This window comes from Ailuropoda melanoleuca, chromosome 5 (genome assembly GCF_002007445.2).
Source record: "Ailuropoda melanoleuca isolate Jingjing chromosome 5, ASM200744v2, whole genome shotgun sequence".
Classification (NCBI taxonomy): domain Eukaryota; kingdom Metazoa; phylum Chordata; class Mammalia; order Carnivora; family Ursidae; genus Ailuropoda; species Ailuropoda melanoleuca.
The window spans coordinates 58,197,363-58,212,958 of record NC_048222.1 but is presented as its reverse complement, the minus strand read 5'-3'; the positions used below and the strand labels follow the sequence as shown (position 1 = coordinate 58,212,958).

Genomic DNA, 15,596 nt, shown 5'->3' with positions numbered 1-15,596 from the left:
AGTGCTTTTGCATGCATTAGTCAGTAAATATGTTTATACCAGTGAATATATAAATCTCTATTCTGTAAGAGAAATGGAAATATCCCTCATAAAATTGCAGTCACTTAAACTGGGCCTCTGACTTCTGACTTCAACCTCTTCTACTGCTAATTGTCTGGTTATTAATTATAAGCCCCAAATATAGACCTTTTTATATACATATGTAATTATATAATAAGTAATTGTGCACGTGCCATTTAAAATTCCTACTTCCTAGACATTTGCTTTGCAGCATTGCTAGTTGTACTAAACTCTTTTACCTCTAATAGGGAAAGGTCCCTGACTTTTAAGTTGCAGACCCAAGAAAGGATTTGCCAGCTCTATAATAATATTTACCTAATGGTTCTTTCCAGGGAAAAACATGCTTTTTTTGACATGCTTTTCAGTTGCCAAAATGTTCATATTTGCAGTTATTCATGGGGAAAAGGTAAAGATAAGAATTTTGATCCTTGTTTTATAAATGAGAACCTGAAGACCTAGAAAATGGTGACTTGCTCACATCAACAAAAAAGCATTATGCCCTCCCTGATGCAAAGTTGAGATCGTATTGAAAGCAGTATGCCAAGTTTCCAAGCATTATTGTAATTTTTATTTCATGGACCAGTAATCATCTCTTACCCCTGAAATCACTGTGGAATGACACACTCCAGGTCTAGTAGGGGCCAAGGGAATTAAAGTAATGATGATGTAAACATGTTGGTATTTATGCTAATGCTTGCTAGAAAAGGCAGCCTATACTAGGTGGATTGACATAAGGCCTTAGACCCAGTGTGTTCTCATTAAACATGTAAAGGCTGAAAATGCAAGAAGGCTGGCAAATTTGTGGGAACAAAACAACTTGAAAATGTTAGTTAAATGGCTGACTGAGAAGTAGAGGAAGGGATGGAAGAATAAAAAAGGCTGTTTAATTAGGGAAAAACTTGTAGCACTTGATCTAGGTATGTGGGAAATGGGAGTGGGATTGCTTCTCTGCCTTCATCACATCCCTTTTACACATCATGGCATTTTGCTTCACATTAGGACATTGTCTCTTTTCTTTCCCTGATGGGATGTTAAGAGGAAATGGATAGAATTCTTTATCATCATGGGTTTTTGCAGGACCTAATCCAGCAGCATTGGTGTCATTTAGTAGATGTGTCTGCTAAGGCAGCAAGCAGAAAGAAGAGAGGTTTGAACTCCTTCTCCTACTGGCTGTGTGATCGGAGAAAGTTTCTTTGCTCCTATGGGCCTTAGTGTTTTCTCTCATCTGTAGTATGAGAAATAATAATATCAGCAATGCTGTTAGGAGATTCAGATGAGACAGTTTACGTAACAGTACTTGGTAAAGCACAGGCCAGTACGTATGTTATGTAAATAATGGGCTTGTGTCACTGTCTGTCACTTGCTGCACTAGACCTGTCTTCTTGTTGGAAAAAGAATATAATCAAGGAAATCAGCAACTTCAGCCTCCTTTCTTAGGTCATATGTGAAACTATGTATGTATATACATGTACCCATATACATGTGTGTATATGTATGTGTACATGTATGCTGTTCATATCTTTGTTTCTTCATTGTTAAAAAATTGGGTACAGCTGACAGTGATTTCCATCACTGGGGTTTTCTCATGATAGCAGATTTGGTTTGAGAAGTGGAAACTGCATCAACCTTTGTAATTGAACAGGAAATAAGACGTTCTGGAGATAGTGGCTTAAACCCTGAGTCCTAACTCAGCCAGGAAGCAGGCAGTAAGAAGCAAGAATTATCAGATTCATGGCCTCAGTTTCAGTGAGTGAATGCTGGGGTCAGAGAAGGGGGACAACTCAACAAGGCGCACATCCAGCCAAGTTGATAACCTTGGAGGAGTTAACACTCGATATGAAATGAGCTGGATTATGGGGAGCAAGTTCAGAGGAAGAGGGAGGTATCGAGCTACTTCAAGACTTTCCATAAGACCACTTACTGATCAAACCGTATTATTTGCTGTTGATACCTGTTCAGGTTATTGTCTATAGCAATGATACCAAAGAAAGCACAGAACAGTTACCAGTATCCAGTATCCAAGGTTTGGATGGCACAGTTAGAATTGTCTCATGACTGGTAGACACTCAGGCCAGAGGAAGTAGTCCTGTCCCTGGGCTCTATCCATTTACCTTCACCAACACACTGGAAAGCCATTTAGGATAATTCCCAAATAAACCTCTCTATGCTACCCAGTGTAAGATGCCTCGGAATTTTCTCTGTAGGACAGCTTTCCTAGATTTCCCTTTCAATCCACCCTTGAACACTTGCGGTCTCTGGGTTCAGAAAGTTTGTCACTGCCAAATTCCTTATCACCATAATTTCTTAGCTTAAAGAGCCCATCTTTTCTGAACTCTGCGCTGTACCAGGTGGAGGCAGTGGAGCTATCTGCCTGGTGGGGAGTATTTTATTACTGACTTGGTTGAGAATTGTCAGTGCATGGTGGGGCGCCTGGGTAGCGCAGTGGTTAAGCATCTGCCTTCAGCTCAGTGTGTGATCCTGGCGTTCTGGGTTTGAGCCCCACATCAGGCTCCTCCACTGGGAGCCTGCTTCTTCCTCTCCCACTCCCCCTGCTTGTGTTCCCTCTCTCACTGGCTGTCTCTCTCTCTGTTGAATAAATAAATAATATCTTAAAAAAAAAAAAAAGAATTGTCAGTGCATGGCAATGATAAAAAGCAAATCAACTTTTAGGGGGATCAGGTTGATCAAGTTGATTTTCTAAATCGAGTTTAGAAAAACTTTTATTGTTTTTCTAAAATTATCTACAGCAGTGCATCTTCTTATTTTCTGAACCTCAAGTAGATTCCTCCCACCTTGGAACACCATTGTCAAAACTCAAAGACTTTTGGAAATATTGCTCCAAGTTTTATTTTATTTTATTTTATTTTTTTAATTTGGTGGGGGGTGGTAGTAAGAAAGAAATGGTCTTTAGGTTTTGAATTTTTTTTGAGAATTTTTTAAAGTCAAGACACATAAGCCTGTTCAGTTATATATTCAGTAAGTATTTGTGGACCCTTATTAGATCAAGGACCTGTACTAGGTGTTAGAATTATAGTGATGGGCAAGACCTGCTCCATGCCTACCAGCAGCTCAGACATCTAAACATCTTCCAGATTCTCCAGAAGCTATTTGTTTCTTTATTTTTGAAAATATTTATCAAATACGTTCTCTGTGCCAGATACTGAAGAGCAGGTTGAGATAGAAATACTAGACTATCACGATGTAGCTTCCGGTCTCCCATACTTACCTTTCTTCTTTATATAAATAAAATCACACAGACTTAATCACCTACTTATTACCTTTGTGATTTTTCCTGTGTTGGTATACCAAAAGTACTATTATTTACTTCAGATTTTCTTTCAATTGACACTCTCTTAAATTTAAAATTACTTTAAAAGAAAACACGTTTCCTCTAAGTAGGTAAATGGATATTCATATGGTTCGTAATAAATATAAGACGTGATAATATAAGATGTAAATATGAATACAATGTAAATGAACTCAATTAATAAATTCTAGCGTTATCTTGTGGTCTGCCAAGACCTAGGTTAGTTTAAAAGAGAGATTAGCAAAGAAGATACGCACTTTAACCAACATAAAACTTTTTCCTTGAACTCATCAGAAGTACTGAGAAGGAAATAATGTCATCCTATGTGCCTTGGCATTATTTCATTCCTTATCCTGTTACTCCTAGCATGGTCTTGCTACCTTCAGTAACCACACTGTGTAGTTTCTAAGCCTCTTATGAAACTACTGGCTTACATATTGGCTTTGCGTGGAGAAATTTTTTTTTGATGGAGGTCTAGAATTGCTTAAAGAGGGATTATGGGGGCACCTACGTGGCTCAGTCGTTAAGCGTCTGCCTTCAGCTCAGGACATGATCCCAGAGTCCTAGGATTGAGCCCCGCATTGGGCTCCTTGGTCCTCTGGGAGCCTGCTTCTTCCTCTCCCACTCCCCCTGCTGTGTTCCCTCTCTCGCTGGCTGTCTCCTCTCTGTCAAATAAATAAATAAAATCTTAAAAAAAAAAAGAGGAATTATGGAACTCATTCCAATTTATTTTCTATTTCCTTAGTAATCTGTAAGAAATGCACTTTCGCTGCATTTGTAGCTATCCCAATATCTTTTTGTTCATTTTCTTTTCTATTTACTGTAGAATGCAGAGTCCTGGATTGCTTAGCCACAGATTGACAGCCTGGAATACTGAGGAAGACCAAGACTCCTAACAGTAAGGCATGGGTCTTCTGCAATTCTGTTTCTTCCACATGGAGTGATATTGCAATTTGATTTAAGCTTGAATTTGGAAGGTTCATTCTTCTCAGGGAAATATATATCATCCTGTCTGGACTTTTGCCTCATACTGGCTCTAGACATGGTCAACTAAGCAGTCAGGTTGGGTTAGCTTTTCAGATTAGTTTCTTGATTTAGTATAGATCAAAATTCAAGTTTTATTATGATTTTTAAACCCTCTTTGCCAGTTTAGAAAAAACACAATAGAAGGAGAATAAAGGTAAATAATAGAAACACTGCTTTAAATATACCATTTGAATAACAATCGAGTCAGTTTGCTGTATGCCATAAACCGAAAATGCTTTATGGAGTCATTTCAAAATTTTAATCAATGTAAAGTTATGCTTGGGAACTGAATATATATATATATATAGTATATATATATACTATATATATATATATATAGTAACAACCATGTCTGGCAGGCAGTTGCTGGAGCAAGGCGAGTCATATGATGAGTATAGAGGAAAATACTACTGGTTTTGACCATGTGATAAGAGAAGAAGCAACCAAGTATGAAAGAAAGACTGTTAATTGACTGGGACATGTGACTGTTTTGCCTCATGAATCTTTGAGGAAACAGAGTCAGAGCAGTTCTATTTGAACATCGACAGTGGTGTGGGGTGACTGGATGACTATCATGGTATCTGTGAACTTCTGCACAGACCCTGTGAGTCACCAACAGGCTGTCCGACTGATTGTGTTGAAATCATTACTGACTCTTGGTGCAGTTTTAAGTCTGTTAGTTCCTATAAATATATCTCCAAAATTCTAGTATTTTTCAATTTGCTGCTTCCCCAGGATTCCCCTTTCCCTATGTCATGTTTTCTTATTTCTCAAATCAGGTGCTGATATACTGAACTGTATTCGTTGCTAAAACTGTAACTCATTCAGTAATTCCTTAGTTATTTTCAACTTACGTCTAAGCAATCTGTTATAAAGACTGCTCTTCTGGTGGTTAGGACCCTTCAAACTTGTCTACTTAGTCTAAGAGGGTCTGCACTAACTGAGGTTAATTCTCAGAAAAAGGCTGGCTCACCATGAGATGGCAGTACAGAGCAGCCTGGCAGACAGAAACGTTTGACTTGTTTTTTGAGCCAGACTGGGGAGTGGGCCCTATTGGGAGGGGCTAGACAACCAAGGTAAGCAGCTTTGATTGTGTCCCTTGTATTTAATGTGGAAGTGCCTTTCTGAAGAAGGGGCATAGCTGCTAAGAAAAGTCCCTGATAGACACATCTGCGGTTGATAAATCAGCAGAAAGGGAGATCATTGCTGAAATACACCAACTTCAGTTGATCAGAGTTCTGCCTCTCTCACACACACACACACACACACACACACACACACACACACACACCACTGCACACTGCATACACAGAGAGAAAGAGAGAGAGAGAGAAGGAGGAGAAGGAGAGAGAAGAGAGAAGACACATGCATACTTTATCATCAGAAAGCAAGGCTAAGTGAGATAAGCAAGAATCCAGAAGGCAGATGTGACTGATCAGGAACTACTTGTGACAGCTAAGCTTTGAGGGCACATACCTTGGCATTGCGTCTTCCATCCTTAAAGGTGTCTAAGTACCACTGGAATAGACAGTAGGGGGTGGGTTCTAGCATGCTATGCATTTGGTATCCCCTATTATGCAGAGAAATCAGGAAATGTTAATGCTAGATGGCATTTTCAAAAACCATAGCCCAGGGGGTCACATGTATTACCACTCTTTTCATTTAACTAGAAGAAGTATTCAGATTGGAGGGTCACTTGTCCTAATTGTCAGTAGCCTATCCTTTCCAAATCACAAGAGTAGAGGAAATTTGATATTTTCTCCCAAATGTAAAAAATATTAAAAGAGTCTGAAATGCATTCGTTCTCATTTACCTTACTTAATATTTTTGTCTATTAGAAAAAATTGGGGCCACAAGGGAGTTTGGGGTATCATCTCTGATTGTCTAGTAAGTTAACATGATAACCAATTAATCCTGTTTCACAGGATCACTCAGAAATTGTATCCTTAGACGATATCTCATCAGTCATATATCGCTGTCTTAGCTCCTGTATTTTCCTAAATAAGAGGTCTGAAATAAGAGAACAAATGGTGTAGTATTCTGTGTTCCAATTTTTCTTACCTTCAAGGAAAATCTTTTATGAAGACCCAACGTGTAGAACAGGTAAAGTAAACATGGGAGAGATAGTGAGGAGGATAGAATAGAATCCTGTTTCCCAACCATGCTATCGCTCTTCATCCTAAATGGCCCCAGGACTGTACTGGATGAATGTGAATGGTAGAAGAAAAGGAGCTTTGTGGCCAAACACAACTGGAGTCAAATTTTGCATCCATCTTTTATAATCTGTGTGACACTGATATTGTTACTCGATTTCTCCTGAGTTTCAGCTTCCTCATCTAAAAGCTATGACAACATTGATATAATAAAATTGAACAGAAGATGAAATAAGACATGTATATAAAAGAATGATAGGTGAAGACTGGATCTTAAAATTGTTGAAGCTGGAATATATTGATTTGGTGATTGGAACTGGATTCTGCAGTTTAAGTTAGAAGGTCAGTTCACTTGTAAGTTTGAATTTGCTTTTGTTTTGTCAAGAACTACTTGCCTGGTTGCTTATAGTTATGTAGACATAGAGTAAGTAGATCCATTGTTCTGGAGGGAGAGCTTAAGAGTACATTTTTGCCTTATGTAGGTCCTAGCCTTAGAAGGTGTAAGTAAATGAAATTAGACAGTGCACCATTCCCATAAGACTCAGGGGAGCTTTCCTAAGAAAAAGAGAATAACACAGTACCTCTTCTCCAGGGTTAGCCTGAGGGAAACAAATACTTTGCTAATGCTGTTGATGTCTTGGGAATGTGGACAATGGTGAGAGGAGGAGGCAGACATTCGGTCCTCCTTGGAAAGGTATGGTGGCCTCACTTGAGCCACACAACTCTGCAGTTCCTGTTCCTCACGGGGCCTTTCCCCTTGGCCACTGCAGAGGCAACTTTGATTACAGTCCAAACCTGGCCCTGGAGAAGATTTGGAATTTACAGAGCCCAGTGGACCCTGGATAATACCAGACCAAATCAGAGATTCAGCACTACTTGAGAGAGGTCTTTTGCGGGGCCAGGGAGGTTCTTGGGCCAAGACATGCTAAGGCCAGCCTTGGAAAAGATCTACACCACAAGTCGAATCAAACAATCATGCTTGAGTCCCCTGGTGCACATTAACACAATCTGAATGAGTGACCGTCTCTAGCTGCTTTCCCACCAGGTCCCCAGGAAGTCTGCATGTGACGCAGGGATCTGATACCAATGTTTACACCTCTTCATAAAGTATCAACTTAAATTTTTCATGCATTAGAGAATTGGGATTAATGCTCAAAAAGAACTTCTCATAAAATAAAACTAATGAAATACGGCTCTGAACAGATTTCAGAAACACATCTTCCAGCCTGCCTGGGGTCCCTTGGAAGGAAAAGATTTTCTCTGATTATCAGCAGACTATGGAAAACCGTGACTACACTGCTAGAAACTCTCCATTTTCTTTCTTTTTCTTTGACCCAGAAACTCTTTCTTTCCCCTTGGTCCCTTAAAACCTCTATTAGTGACCATTTTGTGACAGTGGCTTTGTAATCTCCCAATTCTGGCTCTCGAGTGGGGGAAAAAAAGGTTTATTGGCGAGCTCACAGGGTCTGGAAAGGCCGTTCCTTTCCCAGCTGGCCAGGAGTGCCGGAAGCCTGAGAAGGCTGTCCACAGGCTGTCTGGCGAGGGTAAAGGAAGAGGGGAGGAGGAGGCTTAATTCCTAGCTGGCTGGACCTCGGAAGGTGGCCTCCTTTCCCTTTGGCTCATGAAACAGAATAGAAGGCCAAGAATCCTGGCTTAGTTCCTGTCAGCTTGTCTCCTTGTTTGTGGGCTTGTGGAGCGAGCTGAGTTCCGGAAGAAGCTTGAGGGCTGCCTGAGACAGGCTTACAACTGAGCCTTGAGGAACACAGACCCTCCCTGTCGCCACTGGGGTCAGAATCTCTTAGCCTCTCTCCTTTTAATTAGAGGAGAAGTGGATTGAGGAGTAAATGGCCTAATTAGTTGTGGAATGTTTGCTCAATACATTAGGATCCTTTCTATGTTCCCATGAAATTACCATAAACATAAACTACAAACACTTATTTCTAAGCATCCCAAATCTCATTGCATATATCAAAGGGTGTATGTCATTAACACAGAAATTTATGAGTATATTTTTTGCAGCAAATGCTACATGACTCCAAAAAGTCAACTTAAAATATGATTCTTCTTGGAGAGACTAGTGTGACCTCAGTGAAATGCTCATTGATGCAACATGGTCTAGTAGATACTGGCTTTAGTAAAATTATTCAGTATTTATCCAGCTTGCTATATGCAAGAAGGCACTAAGTCTTAATCATTTCTCTTTTCCCAGTGCTTAATAGAGCATTTCTTTACAACTTTATTGAAATATAATTGACAGAGAAAAATTGCACATATTTAATGTATACAATTTGATGAGTTTGAACATGTCCATACACCCATGATACCATCATCATAATCAAGGTTATAAAGCATATTGGTCACCTTCAGAAATTTCCTTATGTCCATTTATATTTTGTTTTTGTTTGGTATTTTCTGTTTTGTGGTAAGAACATTTAACATGAGACCTACCATCTTCATAAATTTTTAAGTGCACAGTGTTGTATTGTTAATAGGTACTAGGTTGTACAGCATATCTCTAGAACTTGCTCATCTTGGACAAGTAACTTTATACCTATTGAACAAGTCCCTATTTCCCCTTTCCCCCATTACCTGCCAATTACCATTCTATTTGCTTCTTCTATAACTTTGACTATTTTAGGTACCTCATATAAGTAAAATCCTACGTTATTTGTCCTGTGTGACTGGCTTATTTCACTTAGCGTAATTTCCTCCAGGTCCATCCATGTTGGTACAGAGGGCAGGATTTCCTTCTCTCTTAGAGGTGAATAATATTCCATTGTATTTATATACTACATTTTCTTTATCCATCCAACCATTGATGGACATTTAGTTTGTTTCTTTACCTTGGCTATTATAAATAATGCTACAGTGAACATGGGAATGAAGATACCTTTCTGAGATCCTGATTTCAATGTTTTTGGGTATATACCCAGACATGGGGTTACTGGATCATGTGGTAGTTCTATTTTTAATTTTTTAAGGCACTTCCATACTCTTTCCCATAGCAGCTGCAGCATTTTACGTTCCCACTAACAGCACATGAGAGTTCTAGTTTCTCCAAAATCTTGGCGATACTTATTTTTTTGTTTGTTGATAGCTATTTTAATTGGTGTGAGGTGATATTTCACTGTGGTTTTGATGTGCATTTCCCTGACGATGAATGACGTTGAGCATCTTTTCATGTGTCTGTTAGCCATTCATGTGTCTTCTTTGAAGAAATGTCTATTAAATGTTTTGCTCATTTTCTAATTGGGTTACTTTCTTTTTTCTTTTCTTTCTTTCTTCCCTTCTTCTCCTCCTCCTCCTCCTTCTTCTTCTTTTGCTATTGAGTTGTGGGAATTCCTTATGTATTTTGAAGAGTAATCCTTTGTCAGATATTTGGTTTGAAATTATTTCTCCCATTCCATGGTTGCCTTTCATTCTGTTGATTGTTTCCTTTGCAGTGCAGACGTTTTATCATTTGATGTAGTCCCACTTGTCTATTTTTGCCTTGGTTGTCTGTGCTTTTGGTGTCATATCCAAAAAGTACTTGCCAAAACCAATGTCATGAAGCTTTTCTCCTGTGTGTGTGTGTGTGTGTGTGTGTGTGTGTGTGTGTGTGCACACGCCCGTGTGTGTGTTTTCTGGGACTTTTACAGTCTTTAATACCTTTTGAGTTGATTTTTATGTATAATGTAAGATAGGGGTTTGATTTCATTCTTTTTTATGGATATCCAGTTTTCCCAATACAATTTGTTCAAGAATAGATTCTTCCCTAGAGCTTCCAGAGGGAGCTCAGCACTGATGACACCTTGATTTTGGCTCAGTGATACTGATTTTTTTTTTTATGCTATGTTAGTCCCCATACAGTACATCATTAGTTTTTGATATAATGATTTCTGACTTCTTCCAACACTGTAAGAGATTAAATTTCTGTTGCTTTAAAAAAAAAAAAGAGCCTATTCTTTCCCCATTGTGTATTCTTGCACTCCTGTCAAAAATCAGTTGACCATATATGTGTGGGTTTACTTCTGGATCTCTATTTTGTTCTATCGGTCTTTATGTCTGTCTTTATGCCAGTACCATACTGTTTTAATTACTGTAGTTTTGTAATACATTTTGAAATTAGGAAGTGTGATACTTCCAGCTTTATTCTCCTTTCCTCAAGATTACTTTGGCTACTCTGAGTCTTTCATGGTTTTCTATATGAACTTTAGGATTATTTCTTCTATTTCTATAAAAGCAATGCCATTTGGGTCTTCAACAGGAATAGCATTTAATCTGTAGATTCCTTCAGGGAGTATGGACATTTTAACAATATTTTAATAGAACATTGATGTAAAGACCATAATGGTCAGCAAATGTTGCCTTTGTTCCCCTGTATTCCTTGGCCCCTTTACAATTAGGCAAGGCACTGTGACCAATACTAGTCAATGACATGTGAGTTGATGTGATGAATTTATCACTTTTGGACTGAGAGAGTAAAAGACCATATACAGTTTTTCATGATTTTGCGACATGATTTCATGGCATGATTTTATAATAATCAAGTAGGCCCATGTTCTGGATGGCATAGCTACAAGATGATGGGAGTTACCGTCAACTTGGATCTCTGAGTAGCTATGTGGAGCAGAGTTCCTGCAGATCATGAATGGGACATAAAGCATGAGCAAGAAATAAGCTTCTGTCTAATTTTAAGTTAAGATACAGAGATTTGGGGCTCAGTTTGAAACTTGCATAATGGAGCTTCTCCTGACTAATACACCTGCCAAGCCAATAGGGAGCACTACCCTTAAGTGGCTCAAAATGATGCTGCTGAATAGCAGAGCTATGGTGGGAGTTTGTACAGGGTGTGGTTAGAGAAGAGAAAATGTGGGGGGAAGACCTGTGCCACAGGGGAGGTAACCTTGATCCTAGATCTTGATGGAGACATGGGCATATTTTAGGCAAAGGAGGTAGGAGGGCATTCTAAGCAAAGGCAAGGAAGTGAGAAAGGGTTTTCTGTATTTGATAAGTTAAGGCTTCATTCATTTATTCATTTATTCTTTCATTTAGCTCTATTATTGACCCTGATGATTAGTTGATGCATAAATTTCATGGGTGAATTGGTAGGATGCAAAATTATTTACGATCAGGTTGGGAAGGGCTTTGTTCCTCTTGCTAATTTGAAGGTTTAATTTAAGGAAAATTTTAAATGACCTTTACAACCTTAAAATATAAGCTTTTATTTGATAGAAGGAGATAGACTTAATTATTGTACTCATTTTATGTGTGTTAGGTATCTGGGGATTTGATATGCATTATTTTTAGGTTCAATTAAACAAAAATCAATGGTGGAGCTTATAAACAACTTAGAATTATGTACTGCTTCTCCCATTTACCTGTCATCCTGTCTACAAGCTTCCCCAGGTTCCTGTCTCCTCAAAAAAAAAAAAAAAAAAAAAAAAAAAAAAAAGAGTGAAAAAAAACCCTGAAGTCATTTTAGAAACCAACAGTGAGAGTGGGGGTGGGGAAGTATGGATACAGATAAGCTAACATATTCCATGCATACTGTGTGATTTAATTCAGTCAGTTGTTTTAGTTTTTGTCCATGGACTTATCCCGTTTACCCCAACCTAAGACAACTCCTATTTCATCCCTTAGAATTTTTTTTCCTGACTCCCATCCTTTCATTTTTTTAGCACCCCTTCACTTCCCTCCTTTGCAGAGAGGTCTTGGGCAGATGATATCTTTTAAGGACAAATCTACCCTTCATCCAAAAATATGTTGGCATTTGAAGAAGGAGGGGATGGTGATACTTAGTAGTCATGTAAAAGGTCATATTGCATGATTAAGGTTCATGATGTGAGAAAAATGTGGATGAATCAGAAAACTGACATTTTATAATACAGAATGAATTTTATATTCCCTTTCATTTAATCAGAATTTATTAACTAGAATCACAAACTAGATATTTATAAAATATTAGGAAAATATATTTTTACTTGGAATTAATTACAGTATTGGGTTTTTATTACTCCAAAAAGATGAGTAAATATAACTCCACATGAACTCTACAGGAAGTGGCACGTAAATTATATTATCAGTCCTGTCCTCATGACCTGGGCAGAGTATGTGATGAGGAACACAGGGTACTAATGACGCCACCTTCTTGGGTTCACCTGGATGGGGTAACACATTTAAATTGCCTTTCCATAGCTTCAGAGAACCCATAGGCTCAACCCTGGCCAGCTTTCTCAAGTGTTGCCATTAGTCTACAGTAGGGAAAGATCATGAATGAGCTGGCATAACCCATTTTCACCAGAAGAAAAAAAACTCAATTAATAAATTCTGGTAATTAAAGATGAACATCATTATTTTATATTTGGAGAAAAGCATATTGTTATTATTACAAATACCTTTAGTCTATGCAATGTTTTAAAAAGCAAGAGAATTATGCAGAAAGTATTAAAAAACCACAGATTTAAACATTTTTACCAATGATTTTATTGTTGTTGTTGAAGTAACAATGAGGAGCATCTAACTAACCGTTTCTTGATACATTTCATTCTCCAGACTGCCTTGAGAAAATATTTTTCAGTTGGCTTCATTGGTAAAGCTGACCAAAAAACAATATGGGATAAAGAGTTTTGATACTAGATACTGTGATGTAATCTAGTAAACTGTAGCAGAGAGAATATTGGCTTAGTCTCCTCAGAGTTCAGCTCTGTCTATGTAAATGCCCAATCAGGTGCTCATAAAAACTGAAATCATGACCTTCATTTTCTGGGGCTTGAAGTTAGAGTGAAAGTGTTCCATCAATAAAATCTTCAATGGTTTTTCGATCCTCATAATATCACCCAGCAATTCTCTCCCTGAGTTGAGATAATAGCAGCAATTAGGCAGCTTTTATTCTCAACCCCTTTTAACTTTTGCTGTCTTATAAATGAACACACGGCATATATATGTAGACACTATAGAGAGGATGCTGGCCAGTGTCAGAAGCAGGGAAAAACAATTAGCCCATTCATGAATTATCCTTTATTCTTCACTTTAGCCCCAAAGGTTAAATGTGAATGTGATTAGTTGCCTCACTTTCTATTTTGATCACATGTGAAAGCTTTGGTGGAGTTCTACAGAGAGTAAGAAAAGTAAGATTTGTGAAAATCAAGCACACTTGCATTTATTAATGGTCACTAATGGCATGTAATTAAAGTAATTACAGGAAGGCAAACAGACAATTAACTTGTTGGAAGTGTCAAGGAAGGGCAATAACAGAGTTTAAAGTTCTTGTCTGTCTGGTTCATCTTTAAGTCCCACAAATATCATAAAGAAAGTGTGATGCTAACCAGAAGGGTCAGGCTAATATTAGACCTTTATAAAGCAACCGTGGAGTCTGAAGGAAAAGCAAAGGGCCAAGGGCAGAAAGCTGGGGTAGTGCGGGATTGAAGGAAGGGAACTAGAACCAAAACCAAGCTTCATGAATGATGGAGGCTTTATCAGAGCTCTGACAGGGATTATCTACAGCAGATGGCAAACAAAAACTGATGAACATGTCTTTCCTTTCCATCAGTCTGTGTGCTTCAAAGTGTGAATCACATTCTTCAGCCCCGATTGGTCTTGGTCTGAAAGTCATTTCATGTGTATATTAATTTCATATTGCCAAAGGAGTTATGAGCTCTCAGGGAACAAAACTTTCATTTTAGGAATCTTCCCTGTGTTCTGCCGTGCTCAGTACATTAAGCATCATTGGATGAGCAGAATGGTCTTGAATGACCCAACCAGCGTCCCCCAGCAAGTTCAGTGAGGGGCGGGCATGATGTGCTAAGTACCGAGAACCCCAACTCTGTTATAGAAATTGACCTTTTATGGAACCAATACACAGCTACTGACACCAGAGAACTCCACAATACTAATAAATGTGTAATACCAGTAAGCTTTTAAGCCCTACACACTTTATTCTTATCTCATCAGAACGAGTCTGTGAGGTTGTCTTACAAGGGGTGGGGGAAATCTGATTTTTATTATGTCTATGTAAAATAGTTGAAATTTTAGAGTAGTGACTAGGAAACCAACCTTCAGGATGAGTAAATTGGGATTGGAGCTCCTTTATTATTAACCAAATGTTGGCATATACTAGGTCTAGGGGCCATTTGCAGTAATAAGAACACAGGGATAAGAAGAGGACCCCCTACCCCTAAATGAAAATACACATCTAAAGACAAATGCAAATGTTTTGCAATTCTGTGAAATTATATACTGCAACATTTAAAAAATTCCTTATGTTCTCATCATTGTTATTTCACTGCCTGTGTTCTTTGTTATTTCTCATGTAGAGAAAAAGCAATGCTTTCAAAGCAGCTTCCTTAATTCTGTCTCTCCCTATCTCCAATGTGTTTGATGTATTGCTGTCTGATGGATATTTCCTATCTAATGTGGAACTCTGATCACATTACTGTCCCACTCAGACACCTTCAGTGGCTCTCTGGGTCTACATGACACAGTCCAATCACCTTATCCTGACAGTCACAAGTACCCACAAGCTGGGCCCAACTTGCTGTTTGTAACTGATCCCCCACTGCTCTCCTTCTGACATCCTTCATTTCAATTTAAATAGCCCCTTTCATGTATCCTGTACATTCGTTGAGCTGTCTCATCTCCATTCCCTGGCTTATGCTATCCCAACTATTTTTCCACACTGAAATTCTTTATTTCAAGATCTACCTCACATGTCACACTAATGGCACATTTTACCTAATTTCTCTCCCCGCCTTCCACTTCTTCCAGAACTCCCAAGGTTCTTATCTGTACCATTCTTATTATATGTATTTATTTATATATAGATCCAACTCATTTCTATAATAACACTGTAACAGTCTATGGTGATCCACTTTATCCTACTTCTCATTGTATCTTCATAATGAAAACATAATAACTTAAATAAAGTTACTTTCCCTAATCCTGCTATCTCCTTTCACCTAGTGCATTCCTACTTAACTATGAAGACCCAGTTTGAATATCACCTCTTGCAGAAAGTTCTTAAAACTTCAGGGCTGGGCTAAGTGCACCTTTGTGTTTTCTCATTGTCTTTT

The 15,596-nt window shown here is 38.4% G+C and overlaps 1 protein-coding gene across 2 annotated transcripts in view; it reads left to right on the top strand.

Annotated features, from left to right (window-relative positions):
- The window catches only part of SEMA6D (semaphorin 6D), a 605,120-nt gene that overhangs the window by 285,379 nt on the left and 304,145 nt on the right, over positions 1-15,596 (top strand). The window contains exon 3 of one of the 2 annotated variants that reach the window (XM_034661019.1): positions 4,194-4,265. The exons of the other annotated variant lie outside the window; for it this stretch is intronic. The gene's annotated coding sequence lies outside the window, so the exon portion shown is untranslated. The remainder of the gene's footprint in view (positions 1-4,193; positions 4,266-15,596) is intronic. 2 annotated transcript variants of the gene reach the window in all.